We start from the raw sequence: 24,325 nt of genomic DNA, 5'->3' as shown, positions 1-24,325 counted from the left end.
CAGGTGTGTACCACCACACCCAACTAGCATTCTCTCAATTTTGGCAAATGTTCATAGTTACATAAGCACACAATGATCAAGCTATAGAATGCTTCCATCACGCTATTAAGTTGGTTTATGCATCTTTGTAGCCAATCCTCCCCAAACACCAAACTCTCAAAATCACTGCTCTGTCATTTCTCTTCGTAGTCTTGCCTTCTCCAGAATGTACTGAAAGTGGAATCATGCATACAGAAGGTAGCATCTTGAATCTGGCTTCTTTCATATTTGCATGTGTGTCGATACTTTGTTCCTTTTTTTTTTGCCCAGTTGTGTTCTATAATATGGATGTGTCATCTGCTCACCAGTTGGAAGACATCTGTGTTATTTCTAGTTGGGGGCAATTATAAATAAAACCCACTATCAGCATTACATGGAAGTTTTGTGTGAAGATAAGTTTTCAGTTCACTTGGGTAAATACCTAAGTGAATAAAAGTAAAATTGCTGGGTCACATAAATCCTTACTAGTACATGTTTAATTTTGTCTTAAAAAGAAACTTGGGCCTGGGGATGTAGCTCAGTGGTAGAGTACCTGCCTGATAAGCACACGGCTCTGGGTTCAACATGCAGCACTGCAAAAAAATGAAAGAAAGAGACAAAAGAAAAATCTGACAAAATAATATTTTCCAAGGGATCTATAATATTTTGCGCTCTAAGCAGGGCTCACTTGCTCCCACTCGTTCTCTCTCTCTCTCTCTCTCTCTCTCTCTCTCTCTCTCTCTCTCTCTCTCTACTGGGGATTTAATGCATGGGTGCTTTACCACTGAACTGCATCCCCTTCCCTTTTTATTTATTTATTTATTTTTAATTTTTATTCCTCTGCCTCAGCCTCCTGACTTGCTGGGATTACTGGTGTGTGCCATCACACCTGGCATCAGGACTTAAAGTTCTACTGTTCCCCATCTGTTTGTTTGTAATACTGGTGATTGAGCCCAGTGGGTGTTCTGTGACAGTCCCAGCACTTTTTATTTATTTATTTTTTTTGAGATGAGATTTCATTAAGTTACTGAAGCTGGCCTCAAACCTGTGATCCTCCTTTCAGCTGCCCTAGTTGCCAGGATTACAGGTATGCACCACTGTGCACCATGCCTGACCATTATTGTATTTTTAAAAATGGAACCATTCTAATCAGTGTGTACTAGAATCTCATTGTGGTTTTAACTTGTATTTCCTTGGTGACAAATGATGTTGAACATCTATTCATGTGTTCATTTGCCATTCTTATCTCTTTTGGGGAAAGGTCTGTTCAAATCTACTGAAGTGACATGATCAATGTTATGCCTTGGGAGATAATCCTGGCAGTAGTGTCCGGTCTTTTTATCATTTTTTTTTTAATGTGATGCTGAGGATCACACCCAGTGCCTCACATGTGCTAGGTAAGTGTTCTACCACTGAGCCACAACCCCAGCCCCAAGTCTTTTTTTTTTTTTAAAGAGAGAGAGAGAAAATTTTAATATTTATTTTTTAGTTTTCGGCAGACACAACATCTTTGTTTGTATGTGGTGCTGATGATCGAACCCAGGCCTCACACATGCCAGGCGAGCGCGCTACCGCTTGAGCCACATCCCCAGCCCCAGCCCCAAGTCTTGATACTCGAAGTGTTGAATGAGGGCCAGCAGCTTCTGCATCTCCCACAAGCTATTTAGAGATGCAGTGCCAATGGCCCTCAGCAATGCAGCACCTTGGCCTCATTCTTGTCCAAATGAATCAGAATTCAAGCAAGAACCCCAAGTGATTTGTACACTTTGAGAAGCACCTGATACTCAAGAGAAATTGGAGAGAGAAAAAAAATGCCAAGGACTAATTTAGAAAGTTCTTGCACTACAGAGAACTCAGAGAGGCCCAGCAGTCAGAAGCCCAAGGAAATATGAATCTATACATCTCCTGGCCTGATCTGGACACCTGACTCAGAATTTGAGTTCCTGTCTGCTCCCTTACCTGATCCCACTCCTGGATGAAAGCCCCATGTAATAATAAAGGGGGTCTTCAGAGGAAACCATGCCCTAGATGGCAGATGCATCAGTTCAGGTGTCCAGATACAACCTGTGGGATGGTAGTATGGGTCTGTTTGGCAGAACAGGCAGGAATCTGTGTAATCAATTTTCCCAGCCAGTACTGATAGTGGCTCTGACACTGTGCTGGGTATACACAGATAAGCCCCAGCCTTCAGGTGAAAGTTCATGGTCTAGTTCATGGAACAGACAGTCATAATTATCATTATGACAAATATCATAGCAGAAATATAAATAAGTACTATGCAAGCCCAGAGAAGGGAAAGACTTAGTGAGTGGGGAATGGAGGGAATCAGCAGAAGGATTAAGAAAAGAATTAACAGTTGACCTGGGTTTTAGAATTTTAAAAATAGCCAACATTTATAGAGCATTAAATGCCAGATTCTGCATTTTGTGTTACATATTGTTGTGTTTAACCTTCATAATAGCTCCATGAGGTTGGGATTGTCATTAGTTCTATTTTATGGACAAGGTTATAGGGACATAGAAGGATTCAGTAATTACTGAATTTTCCCTCTATCTCCCAGCTAGATTCCCACTTGTCCTGTTATCAAAGTTTGTGTTCTTAACTGAGCCTGCTCTATGAGCCAGGTATTGTCCAAGAGAACCCAGGTAGAACAGATGCCGAACTAATGTCCATGCTTTAAGGAGCTGCCAGTCCTTGCCTCAGCCCCAGTGTTGCTCAGAGGGACTAAAGATATTGACAGTTGCCTAGAAAAGCCCTCTAGCTTCCTATGGAGGACTTGGGCACAGCTGGAGATACCTTACTTTCTGTTTGCTTCTGAGAACTCTGGGTCAAGTTTCCATGGTCATATTGTGCTCTGGCCACTGCCTTTCTCTGTAAGCAGAACTGGACAGTGTCAAAAACATGGCTCTCCTTAGAACCCACATAACTGTGGATTTCTCCTCTATCTAAGGAGATAAAGCCAAAGGACAGGATTTTGCTATATCTCAGCCTCCCCTGACAGCATAGAGGCCTGTACATTGTAAAGATTTTCAAAAAGGAGCTCTGTTATGGCTTTTAAAAGTAAACCCTGTAGATATAGGGTAGACGTGACCCTCAGCATGCCTTTATAAAGGCCTCCTGCCCCCCCCCCCCCCGACATTGTGGTAGGTGTACTTTGAAAGTTCCTTGAATTCAAGGATATGAATCCCATACAGTGCCTTTTCACGGTGCTGGCCCATGAGGTTCTGGCCCAAAACAGGCTCTCTGGGGGCATTGGTTGTGCTGCCCACATTAGTAGGCTGAAGCTTGAAGCCTGCTTCTCACAGGAGGGAGGAGCTACAGACTGAATCCTGTCTCTGCCACTTGCTAGCTCTGTGCAATTAAGCAAGTTGTTTAAGCTCTCTAGCCTTAGTTTTTCCTTGGTAAGGTGGACATAATACTTCCTCCCTCCAAAGGATGTGAGATTTAAATGGGTTATTATCTAAAGTACTTAAAAGAATATGTAGCCCATAGAAAGCACCCTATCCTAATTAGCACAGAAGAGAGGAGTCTTTTGATATTGACCTGGGTTGAACTGGGAATCCCAGTTCCATCCCCTACTAAGATATGACTTCAGACAAGTTACTGAGCCTCACCAGATTTCATCTTCCACTTCTGAAAAATGGAGATGATAACTCCTACATCTAAGAATGAGGGAGAGAATTGAAAGTAGCAATTAATGTGAAGGGCTGGTTCAGGAGGAAGAAGTATGTGTGTGTGTGTGTGTGTGTGTGTGTGTGTGTGTGTGAGAGAGAGAGAGAGAGAGAGAGAGAGAGAGAGAGAGAGAGAGAGAAAGAGAGAGAGAGAGAGAGAGAGAGAGAGAGAAAGAAATGCTGGTATGACCATGTGGTTTCCTGATTCACTTGTCCACCAGATCTGAGGGTGAGAGAGATATGGATTTTTCTTTGGCTGACCTCAGAAGGCGCCTCACACCTATCCAAAGCAATTGGAGGTCAAGGGCAACTGGGCAGTTGAGTTATTCATGAAGAACTAGCACTCAAAGGGCAGAACTAGCAAGACTAATTTAGTAGGAATCCTGAGGAAAGGAGAGCAAAAAGACTTCTATTTCAGAAAATAAATACTAGAAAATGGCAACCATAGCACCCTAATGGAGGGAAAGAGAACTTGATGATACTGGGTCACCCCAAACCTTGGTTACTCTAAACCCTTGTGCATCACTGCCCTTGGAAAGCTGCTTGTAGCCTGGACCTTCACTGCATTGCTGTAGCTCAGTCCCTGTTTTAGTAGATTTCAGGCCTGTGCAGATGGGTCTGCTCCCTTTGCTGCTACTGGGACTGAAGCTCTTGGCAAACCTTGCTAAGAGAATGTACAAACTCAGAGTGCTTCCAGAAACCCAGGGATCATAAATGGGATGAAGAAAAGAGATAAAAAGCAAATATCTCAGGGCTGGGAGTTGTGACTCAGTGGTAGTGCACTTGCCTTGCACGTGTGGAGCACTGGGTTTGATCCTCAGCACCCCATAAATAAATGAAAAAAAATAAAATAAAGGTATTGTGTCCATCTACAACTATCTTTTGTTTTTAAAAAGCAAATATCTGTGGACAAACTCTGACTCTTGGTAGAAATATCACACAGGTTGGCCAAGGATACTATCTCTGAGCTTCCCCACAGTTGGCCTTGAGGAGATGGCCTCCTTATCAACTCTTTATCATCTGATGCATTTCCACTGTAACTATGGCAGTGGCCTCTTCCACCCCCTCTGTGTGCAACCTTCCAGAAGTCCCTGGAGAGGGGCTGCAGAGAAGGGAACATGAGAGCTGACACCAGAGACATGGGGTCTTAGCTACAACACATCTTAGCTACATCTGAGCTGAGTTGTGTGGGCAAAAGCAGCCAGCAAGGGACTTTAAGCAGGGAAGAGGAATGATTTGATGGGAGTTTTAGAAGTTTCTTTCAGAGCCATGTGGAAGATAACTCCTTGAGAAGATAAAGGAAACATTGACATCCCCCCCACCCGCCCCTTTACTGTACTTTATTTTCCAAATGAAGCATAAATCATGGTTTTGTTTTCATCTAATTATATATTTTTATTGACCCAATCTCTTTAAAAGGTTAAGGAAAACTTTTGTCATCTTAGGCCTTTGATGAGGGCCTGCTTTGCCCTCTCCCAGGCATGTGAAGTAGGGCACAGAGAAGTAAGGCAACTTTCCCAAACTCATGCTGTGGGCTTTTAGGACCTCACAGAGTCTGGGTTCTCTGAATCATGCTAGAACTAGATCCTGCTGTTTCCCACCCCCACAAGCTAGTTCACACTTGCCTCCTAAAATGTAACTTTCAAAGACTTAGGAAAAAAGAGCACACTCAAGCTTTGGAAACCCAGCTGAGCCCAAGTCCTAAGTTAGACCTTTACAGTTCAAGGCCTCAGTTTCCTTCTGTGTAACCTGTCTTCCATCATTAATGTTTTCCAGTGGATTTCCTGCCAGTCTCTTCACTGTAAAAAGTGTCAATGTTGGCCTTTAGCCCAGTGTGACTGTGAGTCCCCAAAGAAACCCTGCTTAGGAAATATGAAGGGTAAACATATGTTGAACAGAGTCAGTGTTCTGCCTTTTCTGCGGGTACCTACACCACACCCCTGCCCTTTCCATGGTGTGCCAGCCGTTTGTCTAATTCACTCAGAGCAATGATGGCTGCTCCATGGGCCACCCCGTTGCTCCATCTCCAGAACACACCTGACCAGAAGGAACTATAGTAAAGAAGATGTTCATGAGGCCACATTTATAGCGTGCTATGGATTTACTGTAAATGCTTCTGCGATTTGAGTTAGAAAATGGTGCACTTTCGATGATCTCAAATTCTATCTAAACTATCCCCAGATGCAACATAAATGCATCACCATGCTTTGTACAAAATACTTCCAAACTGTGCAATGATAAACAGGTATATTTCTGAATGGTTTCTCTCTTTCTGTAATACTACACTGTACTTTGCTTTTAGTCTATGCCTCACATACCTATGAGTCTTCTGAGGAAAAGACACCACTACCACCAACAACAGGCAAAACTTCTGCATCACACCAGTCGATGTGCTTCTTGAACAGGATGTTGTTGAACTCAAATTGGACCTTGGGTAACTGGGAACAAACACTGCCTTTTACCATAATCATATATGTTCCTGGGGAAAAGTAGAGCAGTCTTGAAAGGAGTCAAGCTTCAGACAAGTTAGGACTTTTACAAAAGGGAAGGGAAGGGAGGAAGCAAGGAAGAAAAAGAAGAAAGGATTGATTGTGCTTTTTGGGTATCAACTAGTCAGATATTTTCTGTCAGGTCAGTAACAGCATGCCTTAACCTGTTTTCAGAGAGAAGTACATAAAGTTATCTTGCCAGAAAGCAGAGACAGGAGTGAGGGAAAGGGGTGGTCAATTTATTTTTCCTCAGGGAATGAAGTGTTGTCCCAACAGAATACAGCATTCCCTGGGTGTGGATGAAGCCCCAGGCAGCTCAGCGAGCGCCATGTTTCACTGTGATATGCTCTGGCCCTATCATGGAAGCTCTCCATTCTCCTTTTCTGGAAATGGAATACTAACCCAGAACAAGACTGTGCTTATGGGAAGACTTACATTCAGCTCCCTGCTAAGTGGAAGTGGAAGGCAAATGGTGGCCACAGATGGCAAAATCTACATGGGAGAAACACCTCCATGTGTGCCTTTCAGATTCTGAGGTGTCCAGGCCTGGAGCTACAGCTCAGTGGAAGAGTGCATGCCCAGGATGTGTGAGGTCTTGGGTTCCAAGGCCCACGTGCATGTGTGCACAAACACACACACACACACACAAACAAAAATAAATAAAACAGAAAACCAGAAATGTCCAGTCTATTATGTGCTACAAGCCTCTCCTCGACCTTGCTTAATTAAAAAAAAAAAAAAAATCTTAGAGACCATCTTCTTTGTATTCACTGTCATTTATGTATTTTGTTCCACTATGGGATGACTTGCATTCATAACTTTAAGGTTTTCCACGATTCATAACTTTAGGTTTTTCTCTTCCATCCCCAAGCCCAAATAGGAACCACAAAACCCAATTATCATCAATTATTTTACCAGGGAATTGAGGAAAAGCTGAGAGTAAGTCCCTTAGGATTGATTTCGAGATTCAGCCATTAACTGTGAGCCTGAATATTTCTTCCTTTTGCTACAAGAAAAAAACAACCCACTGGAGAAATCATGTTGCTGATGAAACCGAAATGAGAGCATAAAGTCAAATGTCCCCCATAAATTTTCCAGCTGGGGAAATGAGAGAAGCTTCCCTAAAAAGGGATGAGATGGAAGGGAATTGTGTCATCACTTGGAGCCTGTTTACAAGATTCAAGTTATCAGCACAAAGCTTGCTAGTCTTGTTTGCAAATGTATTCGAAAAGAAAGTCAACAAAAGTCAAATTAAAAATTTATAGAGGGCTGGGAGAGTTTAGAAAAAGAGTTTAAATCTATTTGCCCGAATGTCTAAGTTAATATTTAGAATTTATGATTAAAATGTGAAAGTGCAACATTTGAGAAGCCACACCTTTACTTTAAACCAGGATTGATTTGTACACTTTCTTTACCATCGTTCCCCCTACTTTATAATTGCATGTACTGTTTTTTTTTCTTCTCACTTATTGTACTGTAAGCATTTTTTCATGTTATAGTTTTCATAATTATTCATCAACTTATATCTCAATATTCCAACCACTAGATACACCATATATATTTTTGTCATTTCTCTTTTGGTTATTTATGTTTCTTCAATTTTTCATTATTATAATGCTGCAGTGGGCATTTTGAAGAAGTTAGCTCATTTCAGCATTTAAATTTCTCTCCTCCCTCTTTACTAATACTGCGGATAGAAACTTGGAGGCATTTCATCCCTGAGCTACATTTCCAGCCTTTTGTATTTATTTTGAGACAGGGTCTTGCTAAGTTGCTGACGCTGGCCTTGAACTTGTGATCCTTATGCCTCAGCCTCCTGAATTGCTTGGATTACAGGTGTGTGGCACCATGCTCGACTTGAATTATTTCTTTAGGGTAGACGTCCAGAAGTAGAAATAATGGATTAAATATCATGTATATTTTTATTCCCCTGTATGGTTTGCTAAGTTGTTTTCTCAAAGAATTATACCTAGTTAGTCAGTCATTAGTAATGAATGAGAAGTTTGTTCTTACCACTGTTGGATATTAATATGTATAATTTGTTCATTAATTTAATAGCAAAAAAATTATTTACCCGGAAGCTTTAAAATTCTTATGAAGGCAAATATTATGTCCATCTTTTCCTCTTAGTATTCCCAAATTGCTTTAAGTTTGGCAGATGGTCCCCTTTCCTGTCAAGAGCATGGAATTTGCAAATGTATAGGGCAAGGAGCAGGTTCCCCTGGCCTGGGTCACACTGTAGAGTGACTAAATCAAACCATCTGGATGTACGTCCTGGGCCCCATGTGATTTTTTATGTGCAGCCCAGACAGAGAGCTTCTGGCATATAAAGTGGGGATGAAATCTGATTTTGAAGGTGCCAAATAAGAGGGGGGGCGAAGGCAACAGTTTCCCTTTCACTAAAGAGATACGAGGATAGTTTGAGGGGATAGCAGGGTCAAAGATAGATGCTCTTGAAAATGGAATAGGTGGGCTGATGTGTTTGAAAATAGGGGGACCAGATTTTGTGGAAAGCAAAAGAATAATGGAACTAAGAGGGGGGAAAAAGGCAAAGAAAGCAGAAATAAACTGGGTGCAGTGGCACATGCCTATAATCCCAGCTACTCATGTGGCTGAGGCAGGAGGATGCCATGTTCAAAGTTGGCCTGGGCAATTTAGAGAATTCCTGTCTCAAAACAAAACCAAAAACAGGGCTGGGGATGTAACCCAGAGGTAAAACATCCCTGTACTCAAACTTTCTCCCACAACAACAAAAAAGAAAGCAGGAATGAAGAAGGGGAGTTGGGTCAATGCCCCTGAAAGAGGGCTTGGCACGCATAAGGGAAAATAGTTATTGCTTGAGGTCTGTGAAGACGAGAAGAAGGGTAAAAATGCAGGAACACGTTGAGGTATGGGAGTTGGCCTACCTGAGATCCAGTCTCAGACAGCAAAGCCGTTTCCTGGCAGTGGAAATGACATGAGACAACCTCGGTGGAGAAGGGAAAAGGAGGAAATAAAAGGATCGTGTACTAAAAGCCACCAAATTAGTTGACTGGTCAACTACACTGTTCATGAAAGTCACAAAGCAAACAACAAACTAATGATGAAATTTAGAGTTGCCGCTATTAATTGTCATTTACTCACACTATCCTTTCAAGTCTGTGACAGTGCTGGCCCTACACATACCATCAGCCAAGGTTAAATCAGAAGACCAGAACAATTATGGATGATATAAAAAAAAAAGTGGTTTTTTTTTTTAAATTGTGAATTATATCACAAACAATTGTGGCATCTCTTGGAGAAGGCTGTGCACACAGTTGCCTCTGAATGTGGTGTTGGCACTGAAGACACGGTAGGTTAAGAACAGAGAACTAGACGTGCAACGAGGAAGAGCAAAGATAATCTGGAACACCCGAGAACAACCAGCAACCCTATTCTTTGAGCCTTGAGAGTGTTAGTGACTAGCAGAAGAAGTTGGTGCTCTTTATCAGAGATGCACACATAGCTGGCCCAGGACCTGGTGTTGCTGAAGGAAGGGAACTAGCAGGAGTGGGAGCCCCAGGCTGGCATGGTAGACCAGTAGATGCTCAACAACACACATGAGCTGCCAAGCACCTGGTGCCTATACTAACCTTCTGAGCATAAAAAGGGCTGCTGCCTAAACTTTGCCTTCCAAATCTCACTTAAGGAACCATGGAAAAAAGGGAATTCTGGGAGGCTTGGCTTCAACATGGCTGAGATGACACATGATAGTCACCACATACATAAAGTCTTAAGTTTCAGAAGTGTTTTAAAGCACTTTACAGACTTATGGCAGGAATCCAGTACAAAAAGTAGATCGCAATTTTGGGGAGGCGGTAGTGGGTACCAGGGATTGAACTCAGAGGCACTCAACAACTGAGCCACACTCCCAGCCCTATTTTGTAATTTATTTAGAGATGGTTTCATTGAGTTGCTTCCTCCCTCACTGTTGCTGAAGCTGACTTTGAACTCATGATCCTCTTGACTCAGTCTCCTGAACAGCGGGGATTACAGGCGTGCGCCATCACACCTGACAGTATTTGAGCCTTGTGAGAGGAGAAACACCATCCCAAAGGTTACAATTTGGGCCTAAAGTCACATCTTGTGTTCTGGCTTTAATGATGGCATTTAGAACTTAGTTTTCTGGTCCTATAAGAAATGAGAACAGAGATGCCCTCTCTCTCTTGCTGCTGGCGGTGTGTATCATGAGAAAACTGCATGCATCTGTTTTATAATGGTCACTGCAGAAAAGTGTGGGGCAAAAGGAGCCCCCAGGGTTTTCGGAAATGTAGCCTTCACTGAGCTTTTTCTTGTCTCAGCACACCTTCATAACCTGGGTGTGCCAAGGGATTGAGAATGGCTTCCTCAGCCAGCACCGTGAACAGTGCCTGGTTTGAGTGATTAACTCTCCTGCGGGGACAGCACAGCTGTAAATTTGAAGACTCTGCAACGTCCCAGGTCCTCATAAAGCAGCTCACATATTTGCCATCCAACGAAGCATAGCTGAAATAACATAATCTCCTTGCAGTAGGTTTGGGGAATGTAGTGTCAGCTGGACCCCAGGCCCTGTGGCTTCTGTCCTTTCCCATAGAAGTGGTCAGCCAGAGTCAGGCCCTTTTGGCTGAGGGAGGGGGACAACATCTGCTCTGGGTGTATGTCGAACCTGCTTCATCTTTCACTTGGCTTTAACACAAAGGGAATCAACACCAACTTAGAGGAAGGCTGAGTCTTCCTCTCCATATTTAAGGTCAGATGGCCACATTTGATGTCTTGGAGAAGGCTAAATTTTAGATTTCAGTCAGGTTCAGACATCATTTACTTTTATTACAGATGTGCAATCAAGCTCAACTGGAAAGTAAAGCCTTGTAATAGGACCTGGTTTGAAGAATTTTGGAAAACATTCTTGGAACCATGAAAGGTTGATTTTCCAAAGTTTCTCTCCATCTCTTTCACTCCTCTTTTTTCCCCTCTATGATTTCCTTTTTCTTTCCCCCAGTCCTTCTCTCTGCCCTTCATTCTCATTCCAGAAACATAACCAAGTGTTTCCTGAGATCAAGCCTGAGATGTGGATGGGGGTACCAAGAAAAGAGACAGCACCTGCCCTCAAGGGACACACTGCTAAGCACAGCATGGTGTGATGGGAGCGGGCCACAGGGATCAGGGTGCAGAGGACAGCTGGCTGTTGGGTGAGTCTTGAGGCAAGAGCAGGAGTTACCTGGTGGTCTTCTCCGTTCTTTGGTTCTCATTTTGTCTGTCCAAACATTCTTCTTTTAGACCCTTTGCCAACGACTAGAATATTTCTGAAGAAAATAAGACCCTGGAAGCTGAACCTTGAAGTCATCTGCTAATGGCCATCTCTGGATTCCCATCTCCTGGGTAAAGAAATCATTCTCAAATAGCAAACTCCTAACTTACCGACTCTCCTGAAGAACCCAAAGTAAAGTTTCAAACACCCAATCACATACTCACTTTTAATGACAGTCAGCAAGTCTTCTCAGCTAGGTTGGCCATTACCATTTCTACAACTCTCTTAGAATAGAAACACATTTTGCTTTCAAGTTCTTTCCTGTTATTCCTAGTTTTCCTGGCTGCTTGCTGCATTTTGCTGTTGCCTCGACTTTCACGCATTCCCCATCCACACCAACACTTATAAGGGAGCGGAAACAGTTTTGAACATAATTTGACTCCCAGCCTGAGAGTTGAATTTATCATCCACCCCTCCCCTGGTATCACACCCATCCCAATGGTAACCTTTGGTACTTGGCTCAACCTTAGCCTGAAGAAGTTAATTGCCAAGGAATTGGAACCAGCTCTTAAGAGAAGAGCTTTAAGAGATTGATGTTACGGTTACCAGGTCTGCAAAATGGTATTGAGCAAAGTGTGAGATTGCTATGAGACCAAGGGCAAAACTTTATACACATGTAAGACCTTAAAAATAGGCATTAAGTGAGACCCTTTGGATCTACTTTTGCAGAATCTTTAGGAGCAGTGGGCCACTTATCCACACTGTTATGGATGCTACACCTGGAGTCAAGAAGACAATTTGAGGGTCTTGGAAGTGACTGTCTGCTTGGTGATCAGAAGGCTGCCTCATGATGCAATTCTGGGGGGACCAGCATCATCCATTTCGTCTGGCAACTTGTTAGAAATGCTGAAGCTCAGGCTCCACATTTGATCTACAATAATGTAATCTACATTTTTAAAAAGATCCCAGGTGATTCTTATGCACAGTGGAATTTGAGAAGCTCTACTATAGAGATTTATGGCTTTCACATACATAAAATCTTTGTAAGAGCAGGACAGAGAAAACTGAAGATTTCAAGTGAGAGACTCATCTAAAATCATAGGGCTACAACTAAAAATTTCTTAACTGATACTGGTTTGGAGCACTTTTCGATGCCCCATTTTCCACCTGCCAATTGTCAGGAGAGAATCGTGTCAATGAATACTCCTATTGAATTCTCACCCTATGCCAAGGCTTGTTCTGAGCTGTTATTAAATCTCACTGGCTCTGTGAGATGGGGACATTCATTTTTCTTATTTTTAATTAGAGCATCAGCAGTTTCCTGGTGCTCCAGGAAACAAGTAGTATATTTCAGACTCTGAGTTACCCACATAGAGAGTTTGATTTTGGATTTCTCACTAGTAACTGGAAAGCAGTAAAGAAGTGAGGGACTAAACAAGGAACTAGATATGTGACAATTAGACAAGTTGCCCCACATTTGGTTCCTCTTAAGAAATGAGATTGAACTAGATGATCTTTAAAGCAATTTCCAGCTCTGAAATTTTAGGATTCTAAGTCCTTTTCCTTAATATCTACTGATGACTTTTCTTCTGAGCAGCTTTGATTTAGGACCAGAGACTGCCAGCTCAGACCAGAGGATGTTCGACAGGGAGTAGAAAGAGAGGCACATTTGACTGTGTGGGACAGCTGTCAAATCCTGCACCCAGCCTCACCAACCTGCTATGTGGTGTCATGAGGCAGTTGCCAACATGGCTGTTCTGCAGAATTTCTGAGGATAATTTAAAATCACTCCTTACAGCTGTACCATATCTTTCCAATTCAGCTGGCAAGAGGATAACTTTAAGCAAGAGAAGGTAGTTGGGCCCAGAGAGTTTCCTACAAACCCCACGTCACAGAATGAGTTAACTGCCAATGAATCAGAAACATGTGGTACTCAACAGGCCTCTCCCAGAACGTGCTGAGGGAATCACTTTCTCTCAAAACACATGGGGCTTGTTACCAAATCCAGGACCTCTGAGGTCCAGTATGAAATGTATTGTCAAACAGGCCATGGTCTCCAGGGCCATATTAATGTATCTTTGCTCCATCTGTGGGAGATTATTTTCCAATTGTATCATTTGGTGATTGTGACTCAGAATGGGGTCCGAATAGGACCAAGGTTTAAAAGACACCTGACCAATTATGCCTAAGCAAATAAAGTTTAAAACAGATCACTAGCAAGCACTACTTAGTCACAGGGCAAAAGAACACACACTCATTGCTTCTATTTTCAGAAAATTAATGAACGATCTCAGTTATGGCGAAACAACCCTGCAGAACAAGGGTCAGTTTGCTCTTTTAATCAAGAAGCCTTGCCAAATATTTACTAAAATAGGGCAGACTCCTTGTAAAATTATAAATAGTTTTGTTTCTTATTTAAAATAAAAAGGTCCCTAGCACCGTATATGGTCTGGTCCTTTTGATAGCACTCAAGTGTTTTTATAGTAGGATTTCCATTGTGGTCTCTGCTACGGAAAAAAGAAGACTGCAGCACGAGGTCAGATAAAAATGATACTTCACATAAAAATCCGATAGAAAACTCTGCAGAGTACACTGTGAGTAATGTTGTCTCAAGAGGATAAGGCTTGTGGCCATGCTATGTTCAGACTCAAGTGAAGACCGAGCTTTCTTCAGCTGACTCAGTTGCTTACTTGTTGGTTCCTCCCTGAGAGAAACTGATTCTGCTCAGTTATCTGTCTCTCCCCAGTGTGATTCAGGGCTCCATGTTCAGCTCCTGGAGCATATTCTATTTAGGCAAATCATGGGATTCCCCTTAATGGGTACAGGAACAGGCATTTGACCCAGTTCTGTCCAATAAAAAGAGGAAAAAATCAAATACAAAGAGGATAAAAATATTTTTAAAATGTCTGCTGGGGATAGTGGTCAGGGGAAAGTTTTCCTTGCTCCTAAGAAAGAGGAACCAAAAAAGACACATGATTCTGCCTATGTGAATCATAGTCCTGTCCTGGTTGGATATGGTGTTGGTAAAGTGGCAGCCATCTTGCTTTCAGGAGAGGGCAAAGCTGATGCAGGCGTTGGGTAAGATAACAGAATCAGTGAGAGATGGAACACAGTCCTGGGACATCACATCTGGAGTCCATCTGCCTTTGGATTTCATGTTATGTGAAATCATAAATTTCCTTATTAAGTTTATTTGAGTTGGTATTTCCAGCTCACAAAAGCATCCAAACTGATTTAATATAACTTCCAAATCAACATACAGACCAGCCATCCATTTTTTCATTCCATTGTCCTGAAAACTTCTCCTCAACCATTATTTTGCCAAAACACTTCTGAAAGGGTAAAAATTTCCTTCCAAATATTGAAACATAAACTAAATATTTATAAATATGTCTAAGTAGTGATTCCTTACCGATTACCACTTATTTTATTTTCATTTCTCAAGCTAGGTGAACCAGAGAAGCATCCTAAAGCATCCTTTTTTGTAATAAAGGTAACATTGAGTCAATAGCACATGTATCATGTATTTCCAGGACTGACTGAGTGGATCCATCCACTCACACTACCCCCTACCCTCCTTTGGTACTGATGTTTAACCCAGGGGCACTTAACCATGAGCCACATCCTCAAGCCTTTGCTAAGTTGCTGAGGCTGGCTTTGAATTCATGGTCCTCCTGCCTCTGTCTCCCAAGTCACTGGGGTTACAGGCATGCACCACCACACTGGGCTTCCACCCTCTCTCTTATGTACCACTTGTAAAGAATAGCCGGAATGTCAATACAACTGATGGGGGTGAGGATCAACCAATGGAGGGCCTGTATAGCAGATCCTACTGCTTTAACCAAGATACAAACTTCTGAGATTTTCTGAAACCCCAAATTAGGACCTCAAACTCCAGTTTCAGAAAAACCTCATTGGCCTCATGTAAAATGTAAAAAGTATGAATTCTCTTGAGTGTTGCCTATTTATGCCTTTGTTTGTGTGCATGCCAATAATCCACTTTCAATATTTCCAAATGTGAATTGATCTCAAATTATCACTTTTATAAGGAGTCAAGAAGTTGACATAAATAAAAGGTACAGTATGTATTTTGTATTTAGAATTTCACATTTTTCTCCTTTTTTCCTTTTCATTGCCATCATCAAGGGTCTTTAAATATAAATATTCCAAAAACAAAGCCATACAGTAAAAGAGTCAGTAAGAATTCCAAAAGCATTCTCTGCCTCTATTTGATGAATGAAATGGGTGGATTTTTTCACCTTTGATTATTTGGCATATTACCTCAATTTTCTGCTTTCTTGTATCTAGGAAGACTTGTATTAGTGCTGTCCATCAAATCAGTTGAGGGAGGTAGTTAATGAATGTGCTACCAGCTCTAACAAGAAAAAGCTTGATGCTTAACTCCATCAGGGTCTCTGGAACTTAGAGTACAGATTGTAGTCATGGCTCTAGGCAGTACAATACACACACTGCACCCTTTAACACAAACCACTTGACCCCAGATTCATAACCTTTGGGACTCCTCCTTTTGATGTGAAATCCAACCATAAAGCTCATGAACTATACTAACATAGGCATGTGTGTATTGTATTTGTTAAGGAGTCAAATTCAAGCAGAAGGGAAGTGAGTCAGTGACATAGGATCATGGGACAGTGTACTTCAATGATGGTATTTATGTCCTCTAGAGCATACCTCAGTTTGCAAAATGCTTTTCCATATATTATCATGTTAACCTCTTAATAATTTTGATTGGATTCTATAGACAGGAAAAAAATCAAAAGGCTCAAATTACTTGCCCAAGTTCACAGTTGGAAACAGAGCTGGCACTTGAGCCTAGACTTTTTACTACAAATCCAGGGTCTTAGAGAAGGTGACAGAAGGAAAGTATGATATGATAGTGAAGAGCACAGTAGATCTGGGTTCACATTCCAGTTCTGCTACTTATTGGCTCAGTCAATTTGGGAAAATTCCTAAGCCTTAGGGCCTTGCCTTGGTTTTCCCATCTATAAAAGAGAAAGAATAATAAGTACATCATTGAGTTTTGAAGCTGAACGTGTTAATGCAAGAAGAGCGCTAAGGATAGTTCTTAGCACAAAGCATAGTACTCAGCAAGTCTTCAATGAATAATAGCTATTTAAAAACAAAGAGTAATGAGCCTTGGTTAAGAACTTGAATGTGAATACCATTTCTGTGAAGTTTTTTCACTGTTATTGACTGTGTTAATCAAAGATGCCTGGTGAGTCCTGTTTCCTACCCCAACAAATGAAGGCAATAGGGTCTTGATACGAAAACTTTGAAGAACCACTCTGACTTCTGTTTTTATTTTTAATATATATTAATATTGTAGATGGACACAATACCTTTATTTCATTTATTTATTTTTATGTGGTGCTAAGGATCAAACCCAGTGCCTCACATGTGCCAGGCAAATATTCTACCACTGAGCCACTACCCCAGCCCCATGACTTCTGTTTTTAACACAGGGCTCTCCATTATCTGTGGTGTGTGCATTTGTGTGGGTGTGTGTATTCACCCAGGTGTCTAGGGAGAAGGGAGGGAGAAAGAAGTGAAGAACACTGGTATCAAATTTACCAGCTTTTTCCTTCCTGTTAACACTCATCCAGCACCCAGGCAGGATGTTTACAATGCAGAAGATTAAAATGCAAAGTAATGTAGTGACATTTAAAAATTGCCACAGTTGTCTTAGAAAATACACACCAACACACAGACAAGGCCTCTATTGATTTCAAGGACTTAATGATCCTGAAATAATTCACCCATATGATTTGGTAGTTTGATTTCTTACATTTATGTCATTTGCTTAAAATATTGCAGATCATAAGCAAGTGAACTATAATATTCACATCACCTGGTAGGAATGATAACAAGATGAGAAAGGCAGCTTAGAGAAGAGGCTGTTTCTTATCATCATGCTGAATGAGCTGGATGTTTAAAGTAGGAATGGTTTAGTTTGTGCCATAGAAACTGCTCTCACCATGGTCCCTGGGGTGGAGAGAGTTCCAGAGATGCAAGTCCTCACTCCACCCTTTTTAAAGGGAAATTGACCAGCTCTTTGCTAGAATGTGCAACATATAAAGAAAACAAGCAAGAATTAGTACAGATTCCTGCACAGGGTAACAGTAATTCTTGAGGAAGGACAATCTCCAGAATTAGGTTATACTTGGCCATGGTGGGGGAGTCACAAGAGGCTATCAAAGTTATAACTCTATATAAACAACTAATTGTTCCCAAGAGTACACCCCTTCATTCAAGGAGTGATTAAGAAAGGATGGTCTCATTTGAGCCTTCCTCAGATCAAGTTTTCCAACACCTCCTTCTCCTTTGCTAGCTCAGGCCCTAGAGTGGGTTCTGACTTCTCTCCCTCCCTGTGAGTTCACCCTCAGAACACTTGTTGGCCTTTCTCAGAAGCAGAGCTTGGGCCAGGCATGGTGATGCAGGCCCGTAATCCCAGCAGGTCATGAGGCTGAGACAGGAGAGGATTATGAGTTCAAAGCCAGCCTCAGCAAAAGTGAGGTTCTAAGCAACTCAGTGAAACTCTGTCTCTAAATAAAAATACAAAATAGGACTGGGGATGTGGCTCAGTGTTTGAGTGTCACTGAGTTCAATCCCCAGTACCAAAAAGAAAAAAAAAAAGTTTGGACCCTTTCTACCCCCAGTGAAGCTCCAGTGGCATGAAGCCCCACAGCACTCCTGTGTGGAAGGGCAGCCTTTGTCAAGTCCTGAAAAGTTCATCTTACCTCTCTCCCCTGGGACAGTGAGTCCCCATGACTTTAAGAGGGACCAAAGAAGGACCCCTTAAGTGATTTTTTTTCTCAAAACAAAGATTTATTCCAAACCAACTTAGTGTCTCTTCCTATATGCAACACTGCTTGGCCACTTATATACGAATAGCTCCTGCTAAAAGAAATATCAAGTTCCACCTAACTAGGTAGCCCATTGCATTAAAAATAATATCTACTTAATGTAGTTTCTTTCCATTGACATTATTTAATAGACTGTCTCTGGGAATGTTTCTGAAAGTCTGGTCTGTTGACTACTTTAGAGTCGCCTGAGACATGTGTTAAAGCAGATCCCTGCTCCCTCCCTGGCCTAATGAATCAAAATTTCTGAGAATGGGTACAAAAATAGGTATTGCATGTGATTCTGATGCACACCAAATCTTATACTGACGAATGAGAGTTTACCTTGTCTGGCATTCATTCAGTTCATGAATATTTATTGAGTTCTTACAATGTGTCAGGCATGGTTCTAGGCTATATAAATAGAGTAGAAAATAAAATATACATTAATCTGATAAAGCATAATTTCTAGAGGCAGGGGACAGATAAATAAATTATTTAGCAAATAAGCACATTTTAGTATTAAGTAGTAAGAATCAAGGAAAAAAATAAAAGGGTAAGGGTTTGGATGGTGGTGGTGCTATTTTTAGCCAAGGTGCTTGGGGAAGGCTTTTCTGGAAAGTTATGTGAGCCAAGACCTGAAGGCGGTGAGGGTGATGCCTGAAGAAAGAGTGTTCTGGGCAAAAGAATAGCAGGTAGAAAGGTCTCAAGAAAAAAGGATGCTGAGCATATTTGAAGGAAAGCAAGGAGAAAAATACAGCCAGAGTAGAGGGAGTAAGGGGGAACAGGGTGGAAGGATCATGAAGGAAATGATTTTGAGGACTCTTACTTTTACTCTAAATGTAATGGGAAGCCACTAGAGGCTCTGGACAGGACAGTGATATGCTCTGCCTCCATGTTTGAATGGTGCTCCTAGCTGCTCCTCCTCTATATCTCCTCTCTAGGTAGTCTCATTCAATTCTAAGGTTTCTAGGTGGAGAGTTGATTGAGGCAAGCAAGAGTAACTTCAAGTCAAAGTTATACATCTGTCATTCCATGGACTTATCCATGTGTCAGGCATTTAAAACACCATCTCATTTAATTATATGAGATAGGCACAGAATAATCACCCCTATTTTATTCCTGGGGAAATTGAAGTTCAGAGAAATTATGTAACTTAGAAAGTGATGAAAATGGATTTTTGATTATAAGCAGTATACCCAACCTCCTCCCCTGATAAAACCACGAAACTTCATTGTACCTCCAGGGGTAAAAGTAACCATGAGAAAAGATTTAATAAGGAAAAGAAAGGGGACCTGTGGGGGAAAGGTTGAAACAAACACATGTTTATCAGAACCTTCAAGTTTCAGCTTTATTATATTCATTCTTTTAGTCAACCTCTTCTTCTGCGGACTCGATTGTGAGTCATGTAAACCCAAAGTCACAGCCTTTAAAAACCACCTGTTCGCACGGAGTTTAATCTACACCTACAATTTCAGGCTGCTTTCTTTCTCTCCCTTAGCTGCATCTCTGCACAGCTGCATCCTGCTCTATTAAGCACAACTCAAAGACACTGCCAAAGTCTTGTTTTACGTTTTCAAACTTTTTTTTCTTTTTTAGGGAATTATCTGCATACAGAGCACATAAAGATGGAAATTAATTTTTCTATCAGCTAGAATTACCTCTCTTAGTTATTAGAAAGTTGAATAGAGCCCTGATTGGAAGTAGCCCACCTATTCTCAAACAATGCCATCTCAGCATATCAAATATTGGCCCTGTAGACCAGCAAGATATCTTTTAATATAGTATTTTGTAGGGAGCCTTAGTTAACCAAAGGGCAGGGAGAATCACACTGGAGGCCAGCCTGGACAACTTAGTGAGACTCTGTCTCAAAATAAAAAAAAAATAAAATAAAAGAGGATGTAGTTCAGTGGGAGAGCAGTATTTGTTTTTTAAAAAAATATTGAGTTCAAACCCCAGTATTAAAAAAAAAAAAAAGGGAATGGAGTAGGAGTTAATTACCACTATAGTTTTTTTAATATTTATTTTTTTAGTTTTAGATGGACACAATATCTTTATTTTATTTTTATGTGGTGCTGAGAAGATAACCCAGTGCCTCACACATGCTAGGCGAGCGCACTACCACTTGAGCCACATCCCCAGCCTACTACTATAGTTTTTAAAGTTTTAACTATTAATTGATAAGTTCTTATGTATCTGAATACAATCAGAAAGTATTCTCATTACTAATTCAGTTAAATTGTCACTCACTTTATCACCCCCTGAAGTCCACTCCTGCAAATTCTGTACAAAATAAACTGAAGATATTTATGTTTAATTTAGTTGTCGATAAGAATTTATATTTGCCTAACAGCTGGGCTGAGAGCTGAACTTTTTTTTTTTTCAAGTCTTAGAAGAAAAAAAAAAGGTGAGAAAGGAGGGGGTGGAAACTAAAACTAACTTTGAGCCAGCTGTGTTTCTTCTTTAAGAGGGACCACTGAGGAGGTGATGGTTTGTTTAATTGCAGAAATGTAAACAGAAGGAAGCTTGTCACAATTAAGTTAGAATTTAAGCACTAATTAAGTCTGCTGCAGTATAATGGAGATTTAGATTTAGTAAATATTGGTCCCAAATGGCCCTCCTTTCTTTATCCATCTCCAATTAATCTTAATGTAAACCAAAGTGCATGTGTTCTTTCCACAGTAAAATCTGCTCATATCTGTATTCCAAGAGAAAGGAGATTGGAAACCTCAAGGATTACATTTCCCAGGAATGTATATGAAGGACCACAGCCGTGGAGCAGTGCTATCTGTATTTCTGCAGTACTGCTTGGGTCTGTCAGTTCACAAAGAGCAGGAGCAGATCACTAAGGAATCCTGGGTAAGAGTAAACACACACACACACACACACACACACACACACACACACACTCTTACATATATTGACCCAAAGTATTATAGACTCCAAGGTTTTAAGATCTACTTTTTAAGGTCGATTGCATAACCAAAAGAGTGTGTTCAAAATACTTGAAAAAAAATTATAATTAATCTACCAGTGACTACAGCTCCCATTTCAGTCCACCTCTGTGATAGTTAACTGAAAATCCAGATTGCCTTTGAGAGCATGGAGAAATAAACAGTTCCTGATACTTCACAGAAGAGGAATTTATTTAATGCTGCTAAGGGAGTTAGTAATTTCCCAGATTACTTTTAGACCATTTTCGTCATTTGAAAAATAATTAAAAAAAATGTGAAAGAAGTTTTTGTGTAAACCTGATATACCTATATTATCTCTTAAAGATTTACTATTATTTTTAAACAGTTGGTAAAAATAAAAAAAAATCAACTGAAATAGGTACATGATTTTCCCAAGATGAGAATTTTGCCAGACTAGATTGGTGGATTGGCCAAGAAATATTTTGGTAATGGTATGGCAGCTTAAATTTTATATTAGAACCACAGTCTACAAAGGACTATCCCCCTCCCAGGCAGGGCTATCCCTGGAAAAACATTGGCATTTCTCTGAATAGTTTGATAACAAATAGAAACCAAGAAAGTAAAATAGCTGGGCTCCCCTTTTTATACGGAGGAAGACTGAGGCTTCTGAGTGGATGACAGTTTAGATGAGATCCAGTTTGCATTTGGAGGAGGAACCAGAAGGAATCAGCAGTAGATGGGATGTGGAAGGTGAGAAAAGGAACCAGGGATGACTCCTAAGTTTTGGGTTTAAGTAGTTGAGTGGATGGTGGTATCTCTTCCTGAGGTGGTGATTACTGGGAGAGCAGGACAAAGTGTGTCATGTGGATGATGTACGAGGTGCCTGTTAACCCTCTAACTGGGGACATCAACTAAGTAGTTGAGTATGTACATCTGGAAGCTCAAGGGAGCTAAGGGTTACTAATAGATCAATGGAGAGGATTCAGAGGGAGAGGAGCTCTGTGTAGGGAGTAGTTCTAGTAGGAAAATCAGAATAGGAAAACTCATAATTTGGAGCTCCTTTACCTTTATCTTTATTACTTTGTTTGGAGTTACAAATTCCTAGAATAGCAAACATACCCATATTCAAACATAGGAACAAAAACATATTCTAGGATCAAATGTTGGTGAATTTTGGATTAATTGCTTTAAAATCATTTTAAAGCATTATCAATAAAGAGTTGACTATATTAATGTTTTTATCTCTAGTAAGAACTAGTTCAATGAATTTGACCAGCATTTAGTAAGTGACTTTGAAATCAGACATCCTGGGCTTATATACTAGTTACACCAATTGACTAGTTGTATGATCTTAGCCAAATGAATTATGGTCTGAGTTGTGGGTCCTTGAGGTAGAAAATAGTATGGGAAGGAGTGAGACTATTTAAGGCAGAATGCCTAAAATGATTCCCAGTCACAATAAGAGCTTAATAAAAGGAAGTTATTATTAATTAAGTAAAGCAAGAGCCCAGGGATTTTCAGATCTGGTGAGAGGTGTCTACAACCAGGAAAAGCCAGCAAAAAGTTTCCAAAGTGAGAAGATTGAAAGGAGCAAAGAATCTCCTCAAAACACTGCTGTTCCTTGCCGTCTGTCAAAGTCAGAGGCATGGCTCAGCCCAATGGCAACCCAGCTCAAGCCCATGGAGAACTGCTTCTATGCTCAGAAGAGATACTAACTCCTCAGAACCCAGAGCCAAGAGCAGCTGGCTGGGCAGATCTTGGTCCTTTTTTGCCCTTGGGTGCATCTCTGCCTTCCCTACTGCCCTCCCCTTACCCTCCTGAATATCCTTCCAGCCAGAACCTTACTCTACTCCTCCCAGGGTCACACTTGGTTTCCTGACATGCTGGTATGTCCCTAATTAAGCAGTTTCAGTTCCCTTTCTGGCCAGGGGTTTCCAATAACAAAGTCTATGGTATCCAAAGGACACTGTTTTGTTTTCACATAGTACTTATTTACTGCTGGGTTGGGGTTCCGCCAGATGAACTGTTGTACAACCAGCTAGGTTGAGGACACCAAGCTCAGAAAAGGTCTTTTAGGGGCTTGGGCTAAAGTCTCTGGTTTCATGGCCTACTTGGGTCTGAGGCATTGCCTGTATTTTTGCAGGCATGGATTTTACCCCCTGTGATAGCCTGGGGCAGTTGTTCCTGCTGGACATGGTTCCTCGGCTCATTGGTCTAATTTACAACAGATCCTAAAATGTCTCTTTCTTTTATTCATCATGGCACACCAGCTTGAGTAGCTAAAGAATCAAATCTGAGCAGGAGATGAGATGCATTTCCTGCCTTAGACTTGCGCCTGTTGGCAGCCAGGCTGCTCTAGAGGCCAAGGGCAGAACTTAGTACATTGTTCAGCATGTAGCTCAGTAATCACTCAATTTTTAGGATGTTGGGTCCCAAGGCAATGAGTGAGCCATGTCTTTAGGAATGCACAGAATTAAAGAATAACAGCAACAAAAAGCTATAAGTGTTATTTGCTGGCAAACAGTATCTCATAAATTTATTTAAAACAGCAAATATCCTCTATAATACAAGTTTCTAAAGCAATCTTTTAAAATGATTACTCTTGAACTGATTAATACTGTCCTTCAATCTATTGATAGTCCTTAGCCTTGACAAATTGCTTTTACTTCTTATCCTGACCTAATTACTTTCTACCCAGCACTTGAAAGTCTTCATTTATCTCTGTTTCCAAGGAAATCAGGTCAAATCTTGCTTCTTATCATCAGACAAGAGCCATCAAAGATCTCCTTAGGTGGTCAGAGCTCTGGGGTGCAGAAGTGGGCTTATTTCAATGGCTGGCTTTAGCTCTGGGGCCTTTCACTAGGACTAGTGCTTCCACAGGTTCTGTACCAGATTTAAAATTTATAATTTTGCATTCTTTTTCTTTAAAAGGAGCAGACATGATATAGGCTTGAGGCCACACCAAAGTTGGATCTACCTCTAGGAAGGGTTAACTCACGTGCCAGCCAGAGGATCCTGTCCGCCCTGGGCACCTCTGGGTGGCCCACATTGATTGGGCAGGGACTGAGATGTTGGGTGTAGTCTCTATGTCAACAGGACCCAGGGCATACTAACCAAGAGCCAGATT

At 41.1% G+C, this 24,325-nt stretch overlaps 1 long non-coding RNA gene across 1 annotated transcript in view; it reads left to right on the top strand.

Annotated features, from left to right (window-relative positions):
* The window catches only part of LOC144368129 (uncharacterized), an 87,865-nt gene that overhangs the window by 57,183 nt on the left and 6,357 nt on the right, over window positions 1–24,325 (top strand). The window contains exons 2-5 of the long non-coding RNA XR_013427902.1: window positions 11,206–11,364; window positions 11,453–11,554; window positions 12,153–12,392; window positions 20,966–21,142. This is a non-coding gene — a long non-coding RNA (uncharacterized LOC144368129). The remainder of the gene's footprint in view (window positions 1–11,205; window positions 11,365–11,452; window positions 11,555–12,152; window positions 12,393–20,965; window positions 21,143–24,325) is intronic.

This window comes from Ictidomys tridecemlineatus, chromosome 11, assembly GCF_052094955.1.
Source record: "Ictidomys tridecemlineatus isolate mIctTri1 chromosome 11, mIctTri1.hap1, whole genome shotgun sequence".
NCBI classification, from domain to species: Eukaryota; Metazoa; Chordata; class Mammalia; order Rodentia; family Sciuridae; genus Ictidomys; species Ictidomys tridecemlineatus.
The sequence above is the reverse complement of the archived record's forward strand: the minus strand, read 5'-3'. Positions and strand labels throughout refer to the sequence as shown.